Source organism: Diadema antillarum, unplaced genomic scaffold (assembly GCF_040938485.1).
Source record: "Diadema antillarum isolate AM-2024a unplaced genomic scaffold, OU_Dant_1.0 seq00000127_RagTag, whole genome shotgun sequence".
NCBI lineage: Eukaryota > Metazoa > Echinodermata > Echinoidea > Diadematoida > Diadematidae > Diadema > Diadema antillarum.
This window is the reverse complement of record NW_027271206.1, coordinates 306,829-329,490: the sequence shown is the minus strand read 5'-3', so window position 1 is coordinate 329,490 and position 22,662 is coordinate 306,829. Positions and strand designations below refer to the sequence as shown.

Sequence of the window (22,662 nt, the reverse complement as noted above, 5' to 3'; positions counted from 1 at the left end):
ACGATGAGGCACAAATGATAAAACATTACCTATACCAGTCAATGTAATTAACAACCTGCAGATAGGGCAGCAAATAAAGAGAGAATAAAATAAAGAAAACAGCATGAGGAAATATTGAAATAATGAACTGCACGTTCATCAATAAATGCAACAATAGAAAAAGAAATTATCAGTGACGCAAGAAATGATAGTCCGCTAATCATTCCATTCATTTCTTTCTACCTGAACGTAATAAACGACCCCTCCCCTCCCCCTCCAAAAGAGAAATGTGAGTAAATAACCCCCTCCCACCTAAAGAAACTGTAACTTTCTTATCTTATTTCATAATGTAACCGCCTTGATGCAAAATGTGTGAAGAAAGTTTAGTTTCCTAAAGAGTTTAACTATGGTCATTTTACTAACGTGTTCATCACAATGATAAAGACATCTTTTCTTCTTCCTGTGTTCGATTCTGACTACTTGTGTGGATAAATGCTCCTAGGGAGGAGAGAAAGAGAAAAAAACAAAGGAGAGATAGAAAAAAGAAAAGGGAGAGAGCGAAAGAGGGAGATGGAGAAAAAAGGAAGGCAGTTCTTGTGCATGACAGAATTAGCAGTAGGAAAATTAGTATGTGTGATGGTGTGTGTGTGGGGTTTGCTGAAATGTAACACAAGATGCTCTTTTGTAGGATGCGCTGAGCATGCGCAGTGAGAAAGGTTATTTAAACCTTGTATGCTCTCTTTCTGTCTTTCCTATCAGAAAGTGCTTACATTGTATTTCCGCTCATAAGGCATTAGAAATGCTACTTCTATTTTAGAATGTGACGCAATCTTCTAACTTTCTTCTAGGATTCTTCTGTAGCTGACTTCATTCATCAATGCTGCATACAATGTGCTTTGAATGCGGAGATTGCATATTCCCTTCTTTTTGTAAGGAAGGGGAAGGGGTGCTGACCACCTTTCTTATTTCTGTTCCCTTTTTGGCCGGGGGGGGGGGGGGGGATCAAGTGCAGAATCTGGGTTTTGGTGGGTGTGTAGTTTTGAAAATTTGTATTTAAAATGTAGTTCTGTTTATTTTCTGTAGCAAGAAGTGGGAGGGGAGTCTGCAGCCCACAAATTTTCCCCTATAAACCCAAGTTCATGCGGCTCATGTAAAGCCAATGTGGATTTATAAAACTTGCATAACAACTTTCAGATGACATCAAGTAATCTGGCGAAGGGTAATTTGTCTTCTGCTGAAATTGACATGATATTTTGCCCGGGTCATGTTTTCCAATTCTGACTGATATTTAATTACATGTATATATAACTCATTGATAGGCGATGAACTGAGAAATACACGATACATTAAATTCTGTTTCACGAAGGAAGAATTCCCCAAAATAGGCAAATCTAAAACCGTCTAAAGAAGAAACCTTGTGTAATTCCAAGGGTTTTATAGATAGGCAAGTAACAGTTAAGAGGATTGAATACTAATTTATAGAGCTATAACTCGTGAACGTCGAACGAGCCATTATGGACTTCAGCTAGTCGGGTTCCCCGCTTTACCTTAACCAACTGACGGCCATCATCAGATCTTGGAGAGGCATTCCGGGAAGGTGTACCATCGCTTTGTTGCAGTTCTCCGTACCTAGGCGACGAAGAATGTCCAGCGTTGGCGACGTCGACATCTGCCGGAGATTCCTCTGGACGTTGTAGGCGTACTGAAGGCGGAACAACCCTGAGAGGCGAAAGCTCACGTGGTGTCGTTACTTGTACTTGTGCCGCAAAATGTTCGCTGGTGCTCGTCGAGCCATCATGTTCAGACGTGCGCTCCGTTTCAATTTGTTCGTGCGCGCGTAGGTTAGATTCGGTGAGAGGAGCGGCGGACGAGCACGGCTGCGCCTCCGCGGCGTGTTGTCTCTGATCAGTCTTTTGTTTCGCTTCGTCGTACATGAACGTGCTCTCCGTAACGCTCCCGCCCCGTAACGCTGCTTTCAACGGTGGGTCGTTCAGGCGCACGTAGTGACGTAGATAGGACCGCACAGCACGTTCGCCTTGCTGTATGGTATAACATTCGAATAGGGGGAAACGTCAACTCTTACGCCCAGTCTATATTGATTAAGATAAATGTCATAACCAAAGCTTAACTGAATTAAGAATGTCAAGGGTAAACAATGGTGCTATAAATTTTCTTTACATCAGATTCGCTATCCAGTGCTGACATTTTTTAAAGGGGGGGGGGGGCGTTGTCAGAATAAATTTTCATTTAGTATTTTCCAAATAAGGGCAAGGAGATAATCATCGCACAAAGACAATGTGATGGAATTTAATCAATAGAGTAACAATGCCATGAAGTAAAAAATAGAAAACAAGCGATATTCAAAGCATAAATGTTTAGTATTTCGCATAACATACAACGACATAGAATGTACATGAGCATTCAAGTAGAGGTTACCAAATAAGAATCTTTTACACGTCGGAATTATTGGTTTTTTATCGCAGAAAGAATCATTTTAAAAAGCACCATGAGAGCACCAAGAGACTTGTTGTTGGACACTTGAAGGGCAACATGAAGGGATCCGAAACATTTTTTTTTTCTTTGCCTTTGATTAATTCCCCTGGCAAAGATGGTAAATTTAAATCCATATGACCAAGCTAAAAGAGAGAGAGATAGTTAAAGATGTATATATATATATATATATATATATATATATATATATAATTATATATATGTATATATATATATATATATATATATATATATATATATATATATATATAGTAACACAGAAAGAGAGAGAGAGAAAGAGAGGAAGTTGACTTTACTTGAATTAGAAACTGTTTGTCTCCATCCTCGAGTTTAAAATCCGTCGTTCCAATGTAGACTGTGTCGATCCCAATGGTGCGTTCAATGTCATCGTCCTTCGTGGATAAAACAAAATGAAACAAAACTGATGACAACGAAATTTGAGTTAACACACTGCATACGTACAAGAAATGCATTCCAGGCATGTCTTGAATAGTGCATGTTGCTCACATGGGAACAAACGCATCCATAATCGTATGGATTACATATTATTTATCATAGTTGTCCTTGTAATTTCTGGCAAGGCGAGTAAATCTTATATGACCAGACGTACAATGGCGTAATTTCATGGATTTCGACAACCGTAAAAACAAACACGAAACTTGATATTTCCTTCGTTCTGTTTTTTGCGCATATCAGTTCTCTCAGATTGTCCATTTTGGTACTGTTGCTTCAATTCCGTCCAAACGAACTACTCAAAGTTTGTCCAATCACAATTGTGTTACCAACAATCAGATTTTGGGATTACATTAACAGTACAGGATAAACAATCTTTCATCTTAACAGGGATGAAAGCACCGGAAACTAGCAGTAGTTTAATGGTAAACTCCAACATATGTCCAAGAAAGGGAAAACAGTTATTGAGACAAGCTTACCGAGTTAAACAATCGCTTAACGTTGACCAACAGCGTGTCCGTTAGAGCTGCGAAGAAATCCGAAACCTTGTTGATGTCGCGGCGAGAGTAGCCCTGAAAGTTTGTCTGGATGGCAACTCCGTTCTGCTCTGCGAACGCCATCAGCTCATTGAAAGAAATCTGAATATTAGGGCAGGAAGACGACAGACAGAAAGAGAGGGGCAACGGTGAATGCTTTCGTTCTTCAAGGGATCGTACAGTTTTGGTTTGAGACCGAATTTCAGGTTTGTAACATTAAGTTTTTGGTGAGATAGTGAGAAACATCTTATGAAATGTGAAAGAGCATGTAATTCTATGAGGAATTGAACGTTTATTTGATGAAAATTGGTTCTAAAAATGGTTTAGATATCCAAAAAAGAGCAATGACCCACACTTTATTACGATCGCTTTGTTTTACTTTGTTTTTGGATGTTTCAATCATTCCAAACCCGATTTTCATCAAATAAACTGTGAATTCCTCTTAAAATGGTATGCTCTTTACTATGTCATAAGTGTTTTCTTGGTATCTCACAAAAAGTTAAAAGCCCAATTCTCATCTCCACCAATACTGTACCATCCCTTTAAGCCTTCTCTATAAGAACGCTTTCTTTTATCATTATCATTCAAACGGCCGGCGAGTTGGCTCAGTCGGTAGAGCGTCTGCCTCACGATCCTAAGGGCCCGCATTCGAACCCGAGTCTGGACTGAGCAATGTTGTGATGTTGTGTGTAAGCATACCGTCCCCTCCAGCAAGAGGCAAAACACTTTGTCCCTCGGATAGGACATAAAATGGAGGTCCCGTGTATGAGAGAGTATACAACTCATGCACGTAAAAGATCCCGCTTCATTCATTCATCGCAGACAGCAGGGTGCTTAACCCGGTGAAGTGGTTCCACATCACATCCAACTGGACCCCATGGAAGACCAGCTTAAAGTTGCTAAATATGGGCAATCCAGCCATATTCTCAGATGGAAATGAATAAACAAACGGTGTAATTCTCAACAGTAATTAGAAACTGCCGACCTAGAGTTCATTTGTAGAATTGTTAATCTTATGCACATCCATCGTGACATATCATCTTGATAACGTATTTTTCACAAATATTGTAATCAAGGTGAAACTATAAGTTCCACAGCAAAGTCTTTTTTATTATTTTGTAAAATGCCAGCAATTAAATAGTAAAAGAACGCACTTAAAGCAAAGAGAAAATTGACATGAATATTGTACAGTAGTGGCAGTATGAGGTAAGTAAAATTTGCGAAGGCTGGCAAAAGGAGCATTTTTCATACCTCGTCGTCCGCGTCGCAGTTCAGAAAGTCGAAGATGTCGTCGACCTCATAGTTGGCCCCGAAGAGGTCCCGCCTCTGGTCCTCGTTGAAGACATCGCCGCCCTTGGCGAAGGCGTCCTTCAGCTCCTGCCTCGTGATCGTGCCGCTCCGGTCGAGGTCGCAGTCGCGCAGGAGTTGGAGGAAGCTGGACATCGCTGCCGTGACGATGTGGTGTTCGCGAAATGCTGCATCTCTCATCTCCTTCATCTTCATCCGTTGTCTGTTCGATGAGCAACAATGATATTCATCTATCAGTTCAGAAAATCATTCATCATGAAATCTTTGTCGGCTAATTTCATTTTAAATCACGGATGACCACTGTTTTCAGCAATAAGCTGGCTTCCAACAAGGTTTTGAACTTTTTAAACAAAGCAAATGCTTACGAAATCATCTACAAGGAATGAAAATTGTTCAAAATCCATACAAATTAATTGTAACATGGAAAATGTTCACAAAAAATAAAGACAAGAATTGACAAATACACACACATGCACATACATGAGTAGTTCATTACCTCACACACACACACACACATACACACACACAAATGAGAAAACATTTCAAAATGTATCACAGTGCCAATAAGAGATGACGAATTAAAGAGATAGAGGAAAGTTGGACAGGGCACAGGGTAAGACAGAATAGTAACAGTGTATGACCAAATATTTGAGTACGCAAAAAAGTTGACTTTTAGATATTATTCAAATAAAAACTGTAAGTAATCATGTACTTTAAGCCATATTGATTCTTAGCATTCAAAATTCTAAAAGAAAATATATGAATAGTAATAATAGCAGTACTAGAAACTAGCATAAAATCACGGCACAAATAGCAGGATTTTCACGTTACATCAAATTTATAAAGAATGTTGATAAATGACAATCAGAAACGCGAAGTACTTTATTGTAAGCAGTAAGTTAGGTCTTTTCTTTAAATGTTGATAAATGACCATCAGAAACGTTAAGTGCTTTATTGTAAGCAGAAACTTCGGTCTTTTCTCTATTTTGGCTTTGTAGCTGCAGGGAGAAGAAAAAAAAATCCGGAAAGATTGACGCACGTAATGTCTTAACCCTAACCAGGCCGGGTTTTTGGGGTGTTCTGTGGCCAAGGGGGGGGGGGGGGGGGGGGTTGATTCACCCCCCGAGATCTCAGCCATCGCTCTCGCAATCGACATGAAAATTGGCGCATGTATTACCTGTGGTGTAATGTACCACATTATACAAAAAGAAATGTAAATTTTCATTATATTGATTAATTATGCTAATATATGCATAAAATCATACATTTTGCTCTAAATCAGCAAGTAAAGCTCCTAGAATCCTAATTTTCGGTGATAACATTCTTTGTAGCATTCCTGACAATGTCCTTACAAAAATCTGGTATCAAACTTTAATTTCTTATGTATTTTATTGTTTTATAAGTTTCTTATGTATTTCTTAGTTTTCTCGACCGTTTGTTTTATCATTTTCTTTTTGCAATATTCATTAGAGAACCTTTTTTTAAGCGTAATTATGCCAAAATTAATTGATTTCAGGCTATTTAAGTGAAAATATTCATATCTTTATGAATAAGGTGAGAAAACTCCATTTGCATAGACTTTACACACAAAATCACGTTTTTGAGCCATTTTCGGTCTGACAGGCATGTATGAACGGTCATACAGCGTCGTAACGGTATGCGCGATTTTCGCGAAAATGGTGTCAAAAGATGCGTGCGACTTGAAAGTAAAAAGTCAGCGAACGGCGCGATCAAAAAAAAAATCGCGCAGCGGCATAGTCGCGAAAAATGTCGGGGGGGGGGGGGGTGTTTATTCAACCCCCAGCCTTTTGGGGTTAACAGAGCAGTATATTGGTTAATTCCATGTCATACACAAAGACATAGTAAGAAATTAAGGAGCTATATCGTTAAGGGGGAAAGGAAGCAGGAAAAAAAAAAAGACTCTGAGACGAAAATATGAAAAACAGTGCAAAAAATAAAAACGTAACGGCACCAATGTCCTATGAGTGATGAACGCTGCACTTACTTGGACAACTTTGTGTTCGGTCGCATGGATTTGAACACCTTGCGCTTGAGGAGTTTCGCCACCATAATGTCGGGTTCATCGCTGCTGTACTGGAAATGCAAAAATCGAGAAGATTCCGTAATTAGTTTGTGATATATATTTTGACTGCACATTGTATCGTGCTTTACTACGCCTTACTTCTCCAATGCATATCGAAAGTTCATCGCGATATGTCCGACTTTTTTCTGTTGTAACATCTTGCGAAATAGGTCAGTGGCTTGTTGGTAGGATTTCGGACACTTCCCCTAAGCTAGCTCTTTTTCTGCATGGTATAAAATCGTCACTTTAATGTTTTACATAATGTATGATAATATCACATATTTGCCGTACAATACATTATGTTGAATTGAGATTATGAAGTACAGGTATGAAAATAGAGGGGTTTTTTTTTTAGACATGCGATCATTGACCAACATTACCGTATTGTTTTTGTGTGTTTTTTTTTTGTGCCAGTATCAAATATTTGTTTGTTTTTGATCATGGTAATTGTTCCTAGTTTTCTTTCAAGCACTCTATTCTCTACTGCGGTTGTGTAATATCGTTCGTAGTTTTTTTTTTCCATTATCATTATTATTATTATTATTACTATTATTGTTATTATCATTTTTCTTTTTGCATAGAAGGTCCCTTATGGGGTTCAGATCCACGGGACTCAATCTTACCAGCAGCAGACCTATGGTCTTCGGGTTCTTGGTGCCGAATCTCTCCTTCTTATCCCAGAGTCGCCCGATGTCTTCCAGGGGACAAAGCCTCCGCAACATACTGTCCTCGGGGTCCATAGACAGCCACCAGCCTTTATCAACACAAAAATAATACCGAGGTCAAACTTAGGTATCCAAGTCTACCTTTTTGGGGGTCGCAATCATTCTGTTCACTTTACTATATTAACGACTTACAAGCTTATAGTAAGTTGATATTTGAAACTCATCACAAAAAATTTGAATCAAAACAGAGCGAAATAAAATCATTTTGTTCAGGTAGTACATTTCTTTTTCACAGAATACACCTGAATAAGACAATAATCACTACGACTGGCCTGCAATTTTTCTCTTGTTTGCTAGCAATATATTATCAAATCAGTGGAGCCCCATTTAGCATCATACCGTACACGTATACAAGACATCATACTTACCGTCAAAAGCATGGATTGGGTAATTGCAAAGGACGCCACCATCGACGTAGTAATCAATTGCGCCGGACTGCCTGCTTCTAACAGCACCGAACAGACCTACATTATGAGTGGAAGAAACAATGACATTTTCCTTCAGAAAAACGAAAGACATCCCAAAGCACTACATATGCAGGACATACACACACACATACACACACACACACACACACACACACACACACACACACACACACACACACACACACACACACACATGCTTACATACTCACTTACACACATTCTAATCTAAAAATTCAGGGATTAACAATATCTTTTTGTTTAATGATAGAAGGAAAATTAAGTACTGGGTGTAGGCCTACAACTGTACATTCATAAAACTGGACACAAAGTAACATTGTATGTGTTGCAGGTGAACAGTCAATGCTTGATCGTTGGTGCCGTTAGTGCAACGAAAACTGGATGTACAACATTAACATTTACTTTTGTAGCTCAAAATCCATGACAATAAAGAACCTTTCTTCAAGTATGAATTGTAGGACTGTAATTACTCATCGCTACTTAACTCTGTTTTACTACTATCATTATCATTGTAATATCGTAATCTTGTTCATGATTAATGTTATCATTATCTTTGCTTCGCATGCCACGCTTTTGTTGACACACAAAATCGTGTTTGTAGACTGAACAGTTTGATTTACGCATTACATATCATGACATTACGATGGTTTGGGTACATTAAAGCATTAAAGCATTAAAGCATTAAAGCACACATACACAAATTCATAATGTAATGCACAAAATTTAAAAAGGTTCGCCGAGAGGTCCTATTTACCTATAGGAGAAGTGATTTCCAAAATGTTTAAAGATATCACATTTGATGCATATTTGTAGGTTTGTTGTGTCACAAAACATCCTATCATAAAAAAAGTTTCGCAATAAAGTCTAGGGTTTATGGAGATATCAGTGTTTTTCTCAATAAACCGTTACTCTACACGGTTAAGTCTGGAAACATTCTTATTATAGGTATTGTTCACATTTTGTGTATTTAACAACGCTTAATAGCGATTAAGCGGATTCAAAACTTTACAGTGGTTGTTTCTATCCCTGACTCACAATTTATAACTACAGTAGGCCTATATTACAGCATTAATAGTTTTTGTTTTATCTGCATATTATGGTATGTATGCCTTTAAAGCTAAAACACAGTACTTGCAAGGGCTCAAAATCCATCTCCCATCATTTGGAATTTGCTTACAATATATCAAAAAGTTATATCAAGAAACTTGTCTGGCAGACGCAATTTGCCGTGATAATGAGTTATTTTGTAGTATTTTCAGAAATAATAGCAAAAGTCGGTATACCGACTTTTATTGCTGAAGCGCCCTCCCCGCTCAGTAGTGGATATGTCGAAGGCTGCGATGATGGTCGAATTATACTTCACTCTCGCGCGCAGTGGATACCGCTATGGGACGATGTATCGATGAAATCGAATATGAAACATCACGCACACGCAGTAAACACGATCGGACAAGCTCTGAGATTGTAATACTTCCGGCGAAGCTTTTTTGGTTGATATTACGCATTTTGTCGTTACCCACCAGGTGTTACATCATAGCGTTTTATCTAACAATTTTTATGCATTTATGTACATTTTCGAGCAAAAATCGACAAATTCTGCAGCCATACGGGAACTACGTTTTCACTTTAAATCCCTAATAGATTGTAAGGGAGATACCAGGTTCCCATAATCAATTGGTATGAGTTAGTAGTCTGAAAGCAATGACTTTCAATCGGTCTATATGATTAAAACATCTAAAAAAAAACCCCACACACACACGCACAGGCACACACACTTCACTACTGCAGTAATCTTACCAGGGATCGCCAGCGACATCCGCACTGCAGTCCTTATCGGCATGTTGGGTACGGTCTTCACGTGGCAATATTCGGCGCTCATCAGCGAGAGGTTCGTTACAACGATACACAGCTCTATGTTCTTCGCTTTGTACAGATCGCGGAACGTGGCGTCTGCATCGCCAAGCATCTCCTCCAGTCGGTCACCAAACCATTCGAACAGCGCCCTTGCAGGGTGCCAACCGAAGTGACGTAGAAGGTTCGGCAAGAGACTACAGGAACCACACGGCGCATCTGGCAGACAAAAAGGAATATATATACAATATTGTCAGCCTTAAGAAAATAATTGCGCCGTGTAAAAGAACATCCTTATAGAAAGCGCGAGGGGCATATCAGTGAGTCTGAGGAAAAAAAAAATAGCAAATGATTTTACCCCGAGAGCACAGCTCATCTAACGAATGCTATACCTAAGAAACGAGGGTAAGTATTTGTTCAGCCGCCAGCGGAGCGACCTAAATATCTTAATTTCTGATCACACAATACCACGGACCAGCCTGATCGTAACCAACGACTGTAGATGACCAGATCGAGTGAGTGATTTGAATAAGTAAAAAGAAATAATAGAATAACAATAATAATAACAATAATGATAATGATAATAACCCTGTTATTACTATAAAAATAGATAATATAATAATAATGATAGTAATGATAAAAAAAAAAAAAAAAATAATAATAATAATAATAATAATAACAATAATAATAATCCTGTTATTACTATTATTAACATCATTATCGTTATTATTATCATTATTATAATCATTATTACTATTATCATCATCATCATCGTCATCACTATTATAATGATAATAAGGATAATGGTCATCGTTATCGGGCGTAGCCTCTCTATGTTGCCATATAGCACTGCTCTACCAGAGCCCCTGCCATTATTATTACCCTAGCGTTGTCAGATACCCATTTATACACCTGGGTCGAGAGAAACCTGTTGCATGTAAAACATTTTGTCCAAGGATGTACAAGCACTTGACGGGATTCGAAATAGGAACCTCTTTTGAAAGACATGAGTGTTGTCCACTTTGGCCCTGTGCATTCCTCCCCGAAGGAGTGTATAGCGTGTACATGAGTATGAGCATTGTAACTTCGCAATTACAGTAAATGCTGTCACCAAAATGCAATATACATTTTAGTCATACTGTGTCATTTCGACTTAATCTTTCCCGCCCTATCAGTATAAATTCACTGTCAATGATAAGGGATACAACATAAGACACAAACATTGAATATATTGTAACTAGGCGTTACCTTAAGACAAACGACCTTTCCGGGGGGGGGGGGGGGGGGGGTTGAGATACAATTGTACGTATTTGGGAGCGTTAAATCTCGAAGCCTACATGTACAAGTACATATAGCTCACATCATATATCATGGATATAAAGAGTATACATGGTCATGTGAGACACATACTTCAAGGGTAGAGTACAACTCATCGTTGTACTCTGCGAAAAATGACTTGAGTTACTACTCACCAAGAAAAACTTTTCTCAAGTTCAGACCCAGAAACTCCTCGATCTCGTAAGAGTTGTAGCCGATCGCAAGGAGAGTCGCCCACATGGCACCCGCACTGGCACCGCACAGCCGACGAATGTTCTTCCATATCCCGACCCTTTCAAACTCCTGTCGGATGAAAATAACAACTTATTCATTTTGCAAACGTTGAATTCGACCAATAGACAACGGGGAAATATGAAAATTGTTGGTAATCTTTTTGTCTATATTTTGCCATTAAACTTGCTGTTGTCCTCAATGCCATGATATCGTCTGCAAATTATATCTATCTAGTCCTTTTGAATCTCATTATAAGAAAAGACGGAAAAAAGCTCGACTGAAATTAGATTTATTTGTCTGGTCAATCGACAACAATAGCTTTAAAAAACACTTTAGATGTCATAGAGAATATTGAGGGTTGCATTAATGGACGGCCTTTTTTTTCGTTAAGTTTCCATACTAGTACAAATGCAGAGATCTTCGAAACATCTCACTAAGTAAGTGCTAAAACAAGTTCTTAAAGGGGATGGCTAGTAACCAATCAGTGAGAATCAGTGGGAATGCTGAGGGATGATTGTTCCATATCCTTGTGGAATTCATTTAAGAGTACATGTACATTATATATCTACTTAATACTGTTGTGTGAAAATTATTTGCTTCAGAACGGTCTCATATTCAAGTAATGTGCAATGCCCCGTCACTGACCAGGCACGCTAACCTGGAGACATTAAACTGCACATTACTTGAATATGAGACCATTCTGAAGCAAATGATTTTCCACACAACAAAAGATATATAATGTACTTTTAAATGAATTCCACAAGGATCGGAACAATCATCCTCCAGCATCCCACTGATTCCCACTGATCGGTTACTAGCCCATCCCCTTTAAAATGGCAGTTTATGTTATTTCTATCTAAGCATGAACAAAGCAGCACGTCAATTTACGTGTTTGTACTCGGATACGATCACCAAGGGCATAATCTTGTCTCATAATTATCTCTAAGAAGTTTCCACTTTGAAATGAAATTATGAATGGATAAATAGTGTTCATTTAGGAAGAGGGACAAGAAGGTAAAGACAGAGTAGAAGAAGAAGAACAAAGCCACGAGGAGGAGGAGGAGGAGGGGGAGGAGGAGGAGAGAAGGAGGAGAAGGAGGAGAAGGAGGAGGAGAGAGGAGGAGGAGGAAGAAGAAACATAGGGAAATATGAGGGGAAAAGTTGCAAACTTACCCTAACAGCTCCTGCATACGCGAGGCCCTTGTTACCCACCTCCTCCTTCGAACACGACGTTCTCGAAGGGATATTCAAAATCCTCGTACTGGATGAGCTCGATGGAGCTGTTGTCCGTGTACCAGCTGGCATCGGAGACGGTCGCATTCGACTCAGCGACTTTAGTGATGGAGAGAAATTATTCCTGACATCGAGGGAGCTGTTTTTTAGTTTCTCCCTCCACCTTCGTCTTGTTGGCGAAATCGAAGCCCTCGTACAGCTGGGGTCGAGAGTCTTCCTTCGCTTCTTCTTCCCTTTGTCATTGTTGGTCCCGCCGGGCCGCAACGCCGAGGCGCCCTGCTTCGGCACTTCGCGGTGATCCACGCCAGGCTTGCTGTCTGTGGTCGGGGTGCTTTCAACCTTGGAATGTTTCGTGCCCATTCCGTGGTGATTTCTAGCCTTGGTCTACCCGCCGAATGTGAAACATCCTGCTTCTTAAAAGTCAAGCGAGTCCGTTCTCTTATAATAATATGTTAGCAAGAAGCAGATGCTACTGCTAATCCGTGTACATGAGGCAAGTCTGACGAAATGATTTCAAGGAAAACGCGCAAAGATTCAAGAACGTTGTTTACCACCGTGCAGGCATGGGACTAAAAGCGTATCCAAGGCGCTGCTCTAGATTACATGCCGTCACAGTTTGTGGCCGCTTCTCTCCTTTATTGAGTATTGTCCCTTGGGGTTAACGGAAGAAGGGATTGTAAGAATAGCCGGGGGATCGATATATCCTCGACCGCCTCCTCTTTTCTCTGCAATACAATGAATATTCATGAAAAGGGCAGGACAGAGCCCATTGTACTCTCGCTAGAATCAATTCATGCGAACGGGGCTGTCGTAGAGAAGGCCTTTGTGTTCTTAGGTAAATGAGAAGGGGACTTTCGTTCCGGTGAGATAGACCTACATACAAATGGCAGGTGGACGCCATTAAATGTAAGTTCTCATACCATCCTCGTAAGATCAAATAAGTGATGTGCAGCTTCACATCACCATGTTCACTCTTCGATATCAGAACGGTGTCTCTTACACTGTGTTATGATATTGCAGTCTTCTTTCAACCTGCTGTTGAATAAGTGTGATGATACGTTGTATATAAGAAGAGTCGAATAAAATCTAATATAATTATGAGCAAGCCGCTGCATTAGTATTGCAGGGCTTTTTAAAAGTATAACCGGGTGTATTTAGATAACGGCTTATAAAACAACTTTATCACACAGAAATAAATTATGTTTAATCTAATATATATATTCAAAGCCGTGACGAAGACCCGTAAAAAGGTCGAAAGCTCGGTATTGATATTAAATTCAATTAAAGTGAGCGACTGCAACGTCCGCTGGTTCCTCCTTCCTATTATATATATATATATATATATATATATATATATATATATATATACAAAAGAGCTAAACAAACACACTGGCACATCGCATATTTATATAAGAAATCTGTAACTGTGACGATAACGGACCATAGTGTTTCTGGCTAACCTTTAATGACAAGACTTGCTCACACCGTCAATCACAACAAAGAACACTTTCCCAAATAGAGAGATAAAGATTAAAAGAGGGGAAGGGGGCAAACGAATAAGTAGAAGACACAGAAAACCCCTGTGTTTGTTCTTTCCTGTTGGCAATTAGATTCTAAGTGGATCTGTTAAATACAATCTAATCTGTTTGACGGTGAACAGAACGGAATTTGCTTTACACGTTCTCAACTTGGTCAATGACATGGATGTAGTTACAGCTAACGACCTTCACCTATATTACCTCGTCTCGCAAAACTAGCTCTTTATCGAGTATTAGAGTTGCAATAGTATCCTAGAAAGGTGAAATCGCTCATTTGCGAACTTCTCCGGAAGAAGGTACTGGGGGAAAAGCTATACTTGTGTAGGATATCCGTTGCCATAGCGACCCGTCTCCAAAACACCGTAGATTCTTTAGATCTCTTTTCAGGATCAGTAATATTACATTCTGACTCTCAGTTAATACGCCAAAGCCATGTGATTAAAAGCTGTAATAAGAGGAATTTTCCTTCTTTTATTCCAATTGTCAATCAGTTCATTCAATATCGCAACTTTCTTCAGGACTGTATAGAGAAAAATACCCGGTTCGATCTAATCAAATGACCTAATCCATATGAAGTATTACACACTGCTTGCTTGTTCGTGTTTTGTATTTTCAGAGTAATGTTGTCGAACACACACACACAGACAAAAAAACTACTGGTAAGTCATATTAATTTGTTTTATTTTAATTCTAAACGGGAAAAAGGGATTTAAAAAAATGTTTTACCTAGCAACATTGAGCAACAAACACTGATGCCCTACTGACAATGCTACCTGACTGTACATTCCACCTGTTCTCAATGGAATCGAGCCCAAGCATGCATTGTAACCGTTTGGATGCAATCGATCTTTGCCATCTAACACCCCGCCTCATTTCTACTCCATTAAGCTGCTTGTGAAGATTTGGTTACTCTATACCTTTCGACACGGTAATTTTGGTGAGCACCCAAGCCAATAAATGCAACCACTGACGTTGATTATTATCCACGTTGCAATTAAAGGTATCAACATTGCAACATTTTACTGTGTGAAGTGTATTGAAATACACCTGCAAAAAGACAGAAAACATAATATACCGACAAAAAGTATAATGTCACTGCCAAGTGATATACATGCACTGTGTACGACGTTTGCGAGTTGAATCGAGACCAAGTTTTATCAACAATCTGAACACACTCTTTTTACCGTTTTGAATGGAGAATTCGTTACTTCAGCCGCCGTAATAACAATGTTTATGAATACCGTTTTTATGTCGGAATTGGTAGTAAACATTATAGGAATGGGCTCTTATATGGGCCTAATTGGGATTCTGACGGGATTGCAAATCACGGTTTGGTTCAAAACATAAACATGATAAATGTCCTGCTTTCCTCCCCTTAATATAATCTACAAAATGTGGATTTTGTTTTTGTTTTGGGCTAGTGAGCATGCTGATGATATAGATTATTAACAATCAAATTCCCCTCGAGCAATCGTTTTACATAATTATGTCATTAACCTCGAACGAACAACACTCTTAAATACGAACTTATTAAACATTTGGGCCCCGTTTTATCAAAAGATATGATCGATTATAAATTACCTTGACACACAGCCTGCATATGATAGAAATTATAATCAATTATATCTCTTCATAAATCAGAACTCTGGTTTATCAGTTTATTGTCTACATTGAGGTAGAGTGTCATGCAAACTTAACGCTTCTATTATCATAGTCGGCATTGTTTCCTGCGATGGCCGTCGTAATCACTCTCTAAGGTGTCATTACCATTATTGCAACCACAGTTGTTTTCACCACGACAGCATATCCGCGGTGTAAATATTGTATTGTAGAAGCATTTTGCTCGACTGACTCCCTTGGCTCCCGTGCTTGCTTTTGGTGAAAATTCATTTCATTTCTACCTATTTCAACTCAACTGAAACAGATACAAATGTAGTTCTTTTGAGATTCAAAGAAAAAAAAAGCGATTCCCTTTGTCACATGGTTGCTAGGCAGCAGTGTGTCCGAATCCAGTGTATCCCGATCGTCGTTCGGCTAAGGTTGATTCCAATAGCTGGCGCCAAGTCGGAGCACAAATCGTGATGGCAGCGGAAAATATCTGACCCGGAAGTACTTTGGCAGAAGTCACCAATCATCCACTGGCGCTGACCCATGTCGGGAAACTGCAAAGGGAGAAGAGGGCATAATCGACTAGAGTCTATCTCATCGAGTATCTTGTTCTTATTATTAGATCAAAACATGCACGGGAATTCGCAGTAGGCTAGATTACTAATGCTAAAATTCATACAAACACTTTACTCTCTAGGGGTCCGTGTATCTTACCTATTAGACATGCATTTTTCTGTTGAATTCAACTTTGTCCTTAGACCCCATTTTCCGTGCATTAAATATTACTACACGGGACTACCTTTTTGTAAATTTTCGCATTGTCAGTGGGGATCCTACTTCTACTGACATTCTATAAAACTTTTATTATGTTACAAGCACACAAAAAAAAAAACCCAAAGCACGAACGTCTGATACAATGCGAGAATAATGTAAGATACTACAATGGCGACTGCAACCGTCGAAGGACCGAATGTTGCAAACGATATGGTGAACGGATTTTTAAAGGCAATAGGAACATTAAGACAATCACTACGATCCAGCAGTGCAGATTAACAAACTTATCAAACTTGTAGACCAGACTACAAATATTATGAACTTTTTTCTGCCTAATTTTCCCGGCAACGAGCAAAAATTCTCTGTAGCTCTTTTCAGATTTGCTCCGATCTGGAAACAAAAACTGCTGCCACAATGAATCTCACATAAAGGTACAGCAATGCTATTGACCGAGAGAGTACAATGCACAAACTTTGAACATCATCAGCATGCTACTAGTAGTCTACGGAAGATATTGACGTGACCTGACCTGAAACAACTGGATGATGTCAGAGTGACGATCTATTCCGAGCCATGGCGACCAATAGATCGTCCGAGATCTGCATATTTCGGTGGTAATCGGTGAACTGAGGTAAACAGTCATCGGAATTCCGTTGGGAATGCGAGGGAGGTCCGCTTCATTTCGGTAAAGAGTTCGGAAGCGATCGAGGACGACCAGTTCCTGCTCGGCTGTGACGTTTAGTACCTTTCTCTGGTAGGTAGTGTCGGTCAGGAGATGCGGATTTTCTCGTAACCTGCGAAATGCAATATTAATGATCTGCTAGGCCAACTGCTGAAATTGTTTAAAAAAATGAATTTATTATGCGTTGGCTGATGCTCATCGCAACCAGGATTGCTTTATGATGCACTTATAACTGCATTATGATAAGGATTAAACCCTCTTGCGCTAAAATTGATTAGAAGTTTGTTGGCTATGTCAGACTTAAAACCTTCAACCATGTGGCAATGAATGATTGTAAGTATACTTATACCGGAAAGAAGGAACAATTTTTCGCATTTCCCTGCTGTAAAAGAGGTTGGTAGCCTCACACAAAATAATACATTATTTATACTATAGCCAAGAACAGACAGGAGTGAAAGCAAAATTTGAGACTTATTATATAAAAAGGTAATAGTTACCGTTGAGTAAAATCACTATTCAAACCAATGCTCTAGAACATCATTGTGGATATGTAGAACTAAATGAAGAACTATAACCAAATTTTCTTCTTGGCTTCTATAATGCTATACACGATTGACACAAACCTTTGTAATAATTCCTGAGTTTGATAATTGGCAATCTGAGCTCTTTGTTCAGGAGACAAAGTGGGAAATCCGTCCTCGTCGCAGGAGAGACACCGATCGACCGCGAAGCACTGCGGACACGATCGGCAGCAGGCGATCACCATGGTGGTCAATGACGAGATCGACGAGTAGACTCCAATAAGGGTGATGAGTCTCAACGGCGATATCCAAACCATTTCACCAAAGTCTCTAACAAGGATACACGCAGTGTGTCAGCGCACCATGAACAGCTTGATGTCAGGACATGTCGATGATTTTGAGCACGCTATCCTCTGGTGATAAAAACATGTGTAGACTCGCAAAGCGATTATACATGTAGTTCCTTTCTCATTGTCAGTTCGACTTCATGATGTTGATGCAGTCATACAAGCTCAACGACAACAATCAAAATCCATGGACACATGCGCTTTGTCATTGTCGAGAGGAAATGCAGTCTTGTCTGAAATTATAAACCTGAATGTTTTATCAATATAATATATCATCGAAAAGAAACCTAGAAACGAACAATTGCTGGGCAACTGAAAAGACCTAGTGACAACCTACGCCAGAATGAACTGACATGTGTGTGTGTATTTTCTTCAGTATCTATAGCTCAACGCAATATCCATGTTAACATAGAAACTCTTCTGATACGCATCCTCCGCAGCAAGTGCTCCATTAACCAATGGATAGAACATCAGCAGTTGTGTTGGTTATGAGCCGAATAGACAGCTTACAGGAACCTCTGGGTCTAGTACTTTATGCACATACCGACATTCATCAGCGAAAGGCGCTCAATATTATTATATACTTTCTGAGGCAACGTTTGCTTCAATTATTCGCTTACTTTTGGAGTACAACAGTTCTCCTGTTTATACTGTCAAACAGGAGTATAAGCACGTACACTGTACGAACAAGCGATTTCGAAGATGCACCACGATTTGCCAAAATATTCCTGTCGGTGGCATGCAAGAAATGTAAATTTTACTACGGCTGAATGCATTTTTCGATTCATTCCATTGAAACAAAATACCCGAAAAGAAAACAACAACAACAATAGCAACAAACCAAAAACAATTTGTTCGTTCATTCAAGTTTAGCGCGTATCGATTTTCATAGGTTGAGAACAAAGCCTGACCGCACCTGTCGGTAATAATGATTGCACAACAGGTGGTGATGTGTGACGTCACGCCGTTCTCCGGAACCTCCGTTGTATTCATGGCATTATAGTTACACTATTATGACACACAAACACACCTTTCACACGTAAACACACGAACACATTCACAGACATGTATATCATACGCTGTATACTTCCGTTCTGTTAACTGATATGATTTAACGTAGCAGTAATAAAGTAGCACATTAACAAAATCGTTCCCTTTGCTTTTAACAACCATAACAACGATATCATAATCTACATGTCAGTATGTACCATGTTAAAGAGAAAAAATTGCACTGTGTGATATCTATACTGTTGTTTTCGGGTATTCCTTAGATCCCGGTAAGTTGCCACTCTCTAAAATGATAATCATTTCTAGCATCACAAAATGACCGGACTGAAAAGTTAGCCTAGAAAGTTTGTCCAGTAGAACAACAACTTTCAGCCCTTGTTAGTATAATAATGACTTTAGTAATAGAAAGGATACAATTATCATCCCTTACACCTAGGCCTATTTCTTTTTATGACTTTATATAACACAGACTATTTTGGCCAAAATTGATTTACAAGTTGTATATTATCCATACTTGGTCTATTTCATATGCTATCTTTATGTATACATTGGGCAAGCAGAATTATATGTTATGCAATATGTACCTTTGAATTATGATGAATTTGTCAATTTGTACTATGTAATTGTAATTTTTTGTCTTGTTCACTATGTGGACTACACGTAAAAAACCAGTGAAAAGAGAATTCCCTTTATGGACAATAAAAACAATTCATTCATTCATCATCATCATCATCATCATCATCATTTCACACAAATTGTCACGAAATTTCCTCGTTTTAAGTAGGTGAAAAGTAAAAACAAAAATATGTTCGCATTAACGAATGTTATGTTCAAGCAATGATCAATTTTGATGGTCTTGTCAAGGTTGCTACGCCACAACGAAAACTATTCGTCTTTGTTTTGTGTACAGACCAAGGGGGAGGGGGAGCTGTGTGGCGGTAATTGTTTTATAACGGACTTTGTGGTTGTTACCCATACCATTGCTTCTTGAAAGCTTGTTTAAACTGTCAAATTCAACAACTTTTGTTTTTATTTCTTTGGTCCGATTTCATGAAACTCCGCTTCTTCTGCTTATCTAATATACTGTCTCTCTATCTAAATTCAGCTTTTCAGATTTGAATCATAAAGTGGACATTCCGTCATGCTCGCAGAATAATCGCGCCTGTAAGCTTCGTTGCCACCAAATCTCAGTCCTGCGTGCTTGCTGGCGCCCGTAAACGCGCCACAAGCGATACCAACACAAATTTTGTGAGTTTTGTTGCTTTCAGCACTTAGGGCGTATTACCTAACAACCATTCCTACTTCGCAGGTTATGCCTGTGCGAACCCATTGTTTCGAGACAAAAGCAGTGCTCTGGCTTGGTTTGGTGATGACACACATTTAAAATTAGCCTCTTTATGTTACCATGACGGTTAATCCTCATCCTTATGAGAGAATCGCCCCGGACTCTCCACTAACCACGACCATCAGAGCGAGGGATGAAGAGAGATATTATAGGGTTTGCTTTTCCCACGCTTTCCTTAAAGGCATAATTTACCATTTGCAGATGAAACAAAAACCCAGCATTAGTGCTTAAAGATAGTTCTAAAATGTGAATTAGGGATAGAAACAACCACTGTGAAAATTTGAATCCGTAAAATCGATGCTAAGTATTGCTGAATATACAAAATGTGAACAATAGTTATAATAAAAATGTTTCCAGGCTAAACCGTATACCGTTACGGTTTATTGAGAAAAATACTGATATCTCCTTATATCTTAGGCTTTGTTGCAAAATTTTTATATCGGAGGGTGCTTTGCAGTACAACAGACCTACACATATGCATGAAAGGCGATATCTTGAACATTTTTTCAAATGACTGCTCCCAAAGGTAAACTGGACCTTTTATCGAGGTTACATCGTTCTGATTGACAAGTTGCCTTTGATCGACATTTTTAAGCATCGATATTTTTTTAATTAAATATTTTAAGCCATGATGTAAAAAAATATGGGCTATGGGCTTGTATACTCAGGTTGGACTCGAACCAACGATCTCCAGATTACTAGACAATCGTATTCACGAGACTACGGAGCTTCCGCCAGACAGCCAGCGCTGGTTCAGCTCATCCCTTACAGCAGCCGGTACTGCGTAATTTCATTTACATGTACATCAATGGATTCTTGCGTCGAGTTGTTTGCATTGCAACAGATTGAAAAAAATTACTCTTCATCGACGTACGTAGATAAAGGACAGATATTCAATGTTTTAGTACTAACCATGGAAAAAAAAACAATGTTGCTAAATTTATTTTCTTGTTGTTCTTGTTGTTGTCTTGACTTTAACATACAGGCAATACCACAACAAAAACCTACACACACACACACACACACACACACACACACACACACACACACACACACACACAGAAACACACCACACACACACACACACCAAAAAACCCCAAACAAACTCACACATACACTCTCACTCGCGCGTGCGCGCGCACACACACAAACACAAACACACATACACATAGTACACTGAATACGTCACAATGACAACCAGAAAACTTAGTCACAAATCACGAAGCAACACCTCTAGACGCTGTATAGTGTGACATTAATAGCCATTTTAATTTCACTTTCCTTTGCACATCCGCTTACAACCGGAAATTGTTTAGCATTTATGTCATTCCTATTTCCTCTCTGAAAAGTATCCAGAAGAGATACCCCGGAAGTTTCTACAGTCGTCTTGTTTTTGGTTTTGGTTTTTTTTTTTTGTGCAAGAATATTTTTGTGTTTGACATCAAAGTTTGTGTGATCTCGACACGTAACTCAACGTATAGATTTGATTGAACATTGATTTTAAGATAAATATACTGGGACTATAAATCATAATATCGCAAGGTTTCAGTTGTACATGAATGAAATGAAACAACCGGAAATAGAGAGAAAAAAAAACACAAGTTTTTACAATCCTTTATTCATCAAAATTCATGTCATTAGGATTCTGCGTTACAGATTATCATCAATAACAGAAAAAAAAGAAAAAAAAAACGATATGAAAGAAGAGTCCCAAACTCGGTTGTTGTATTTGTTATCTTACACTGAGTGAAAGGTAAAAGATCTTTGTGCTCTATCCGGGTAAAATCACAATTAGTTTACTGCACTTAGACTTCTTCTGCAGTCTAAGTCCAGGCTCCGATTTACAGTTAATGCTTCTGAAATTGTAACAATCTTTCTTGAATGCGATTGCTCTTTACAGGTATCCAGTTAGGGGTAAGACGGTTACTCCAATGGACAACATTTTTTTTTTTTCAGGAGATTTCTGGTGATGTGTTAACTTAACTGTTTAAAGACTGTGAAGATAACATGACGTTAATACGGCTTAGAGGCGGATTACGAGCGTGAACTTAACCGCAAACCTGTACACACAAAAGCAACGTCTAAATTACGCAACGATTCGCCCTTGTCACTCCTCAGCTCACCGGAATGATTGACACTTGAACTCGTCAATAAAATCGATCG

The 22,662-nt window shown here is 39.0% G+C and overlaps 1 pseudogene; it reads right to left on the bottom strand.

Moving 5' to 3' along the window:
* Positions 1–1,463: 1,463 nt before the first annotated feature.
* On the bottom strand, positions 1,464–13,036 carry LOC139727353 (uncharacterized; annotated as a pseudogene).
* Between the last annotated feature and the right edge of the window lie 9,626 nt (positions 13,037–22,662).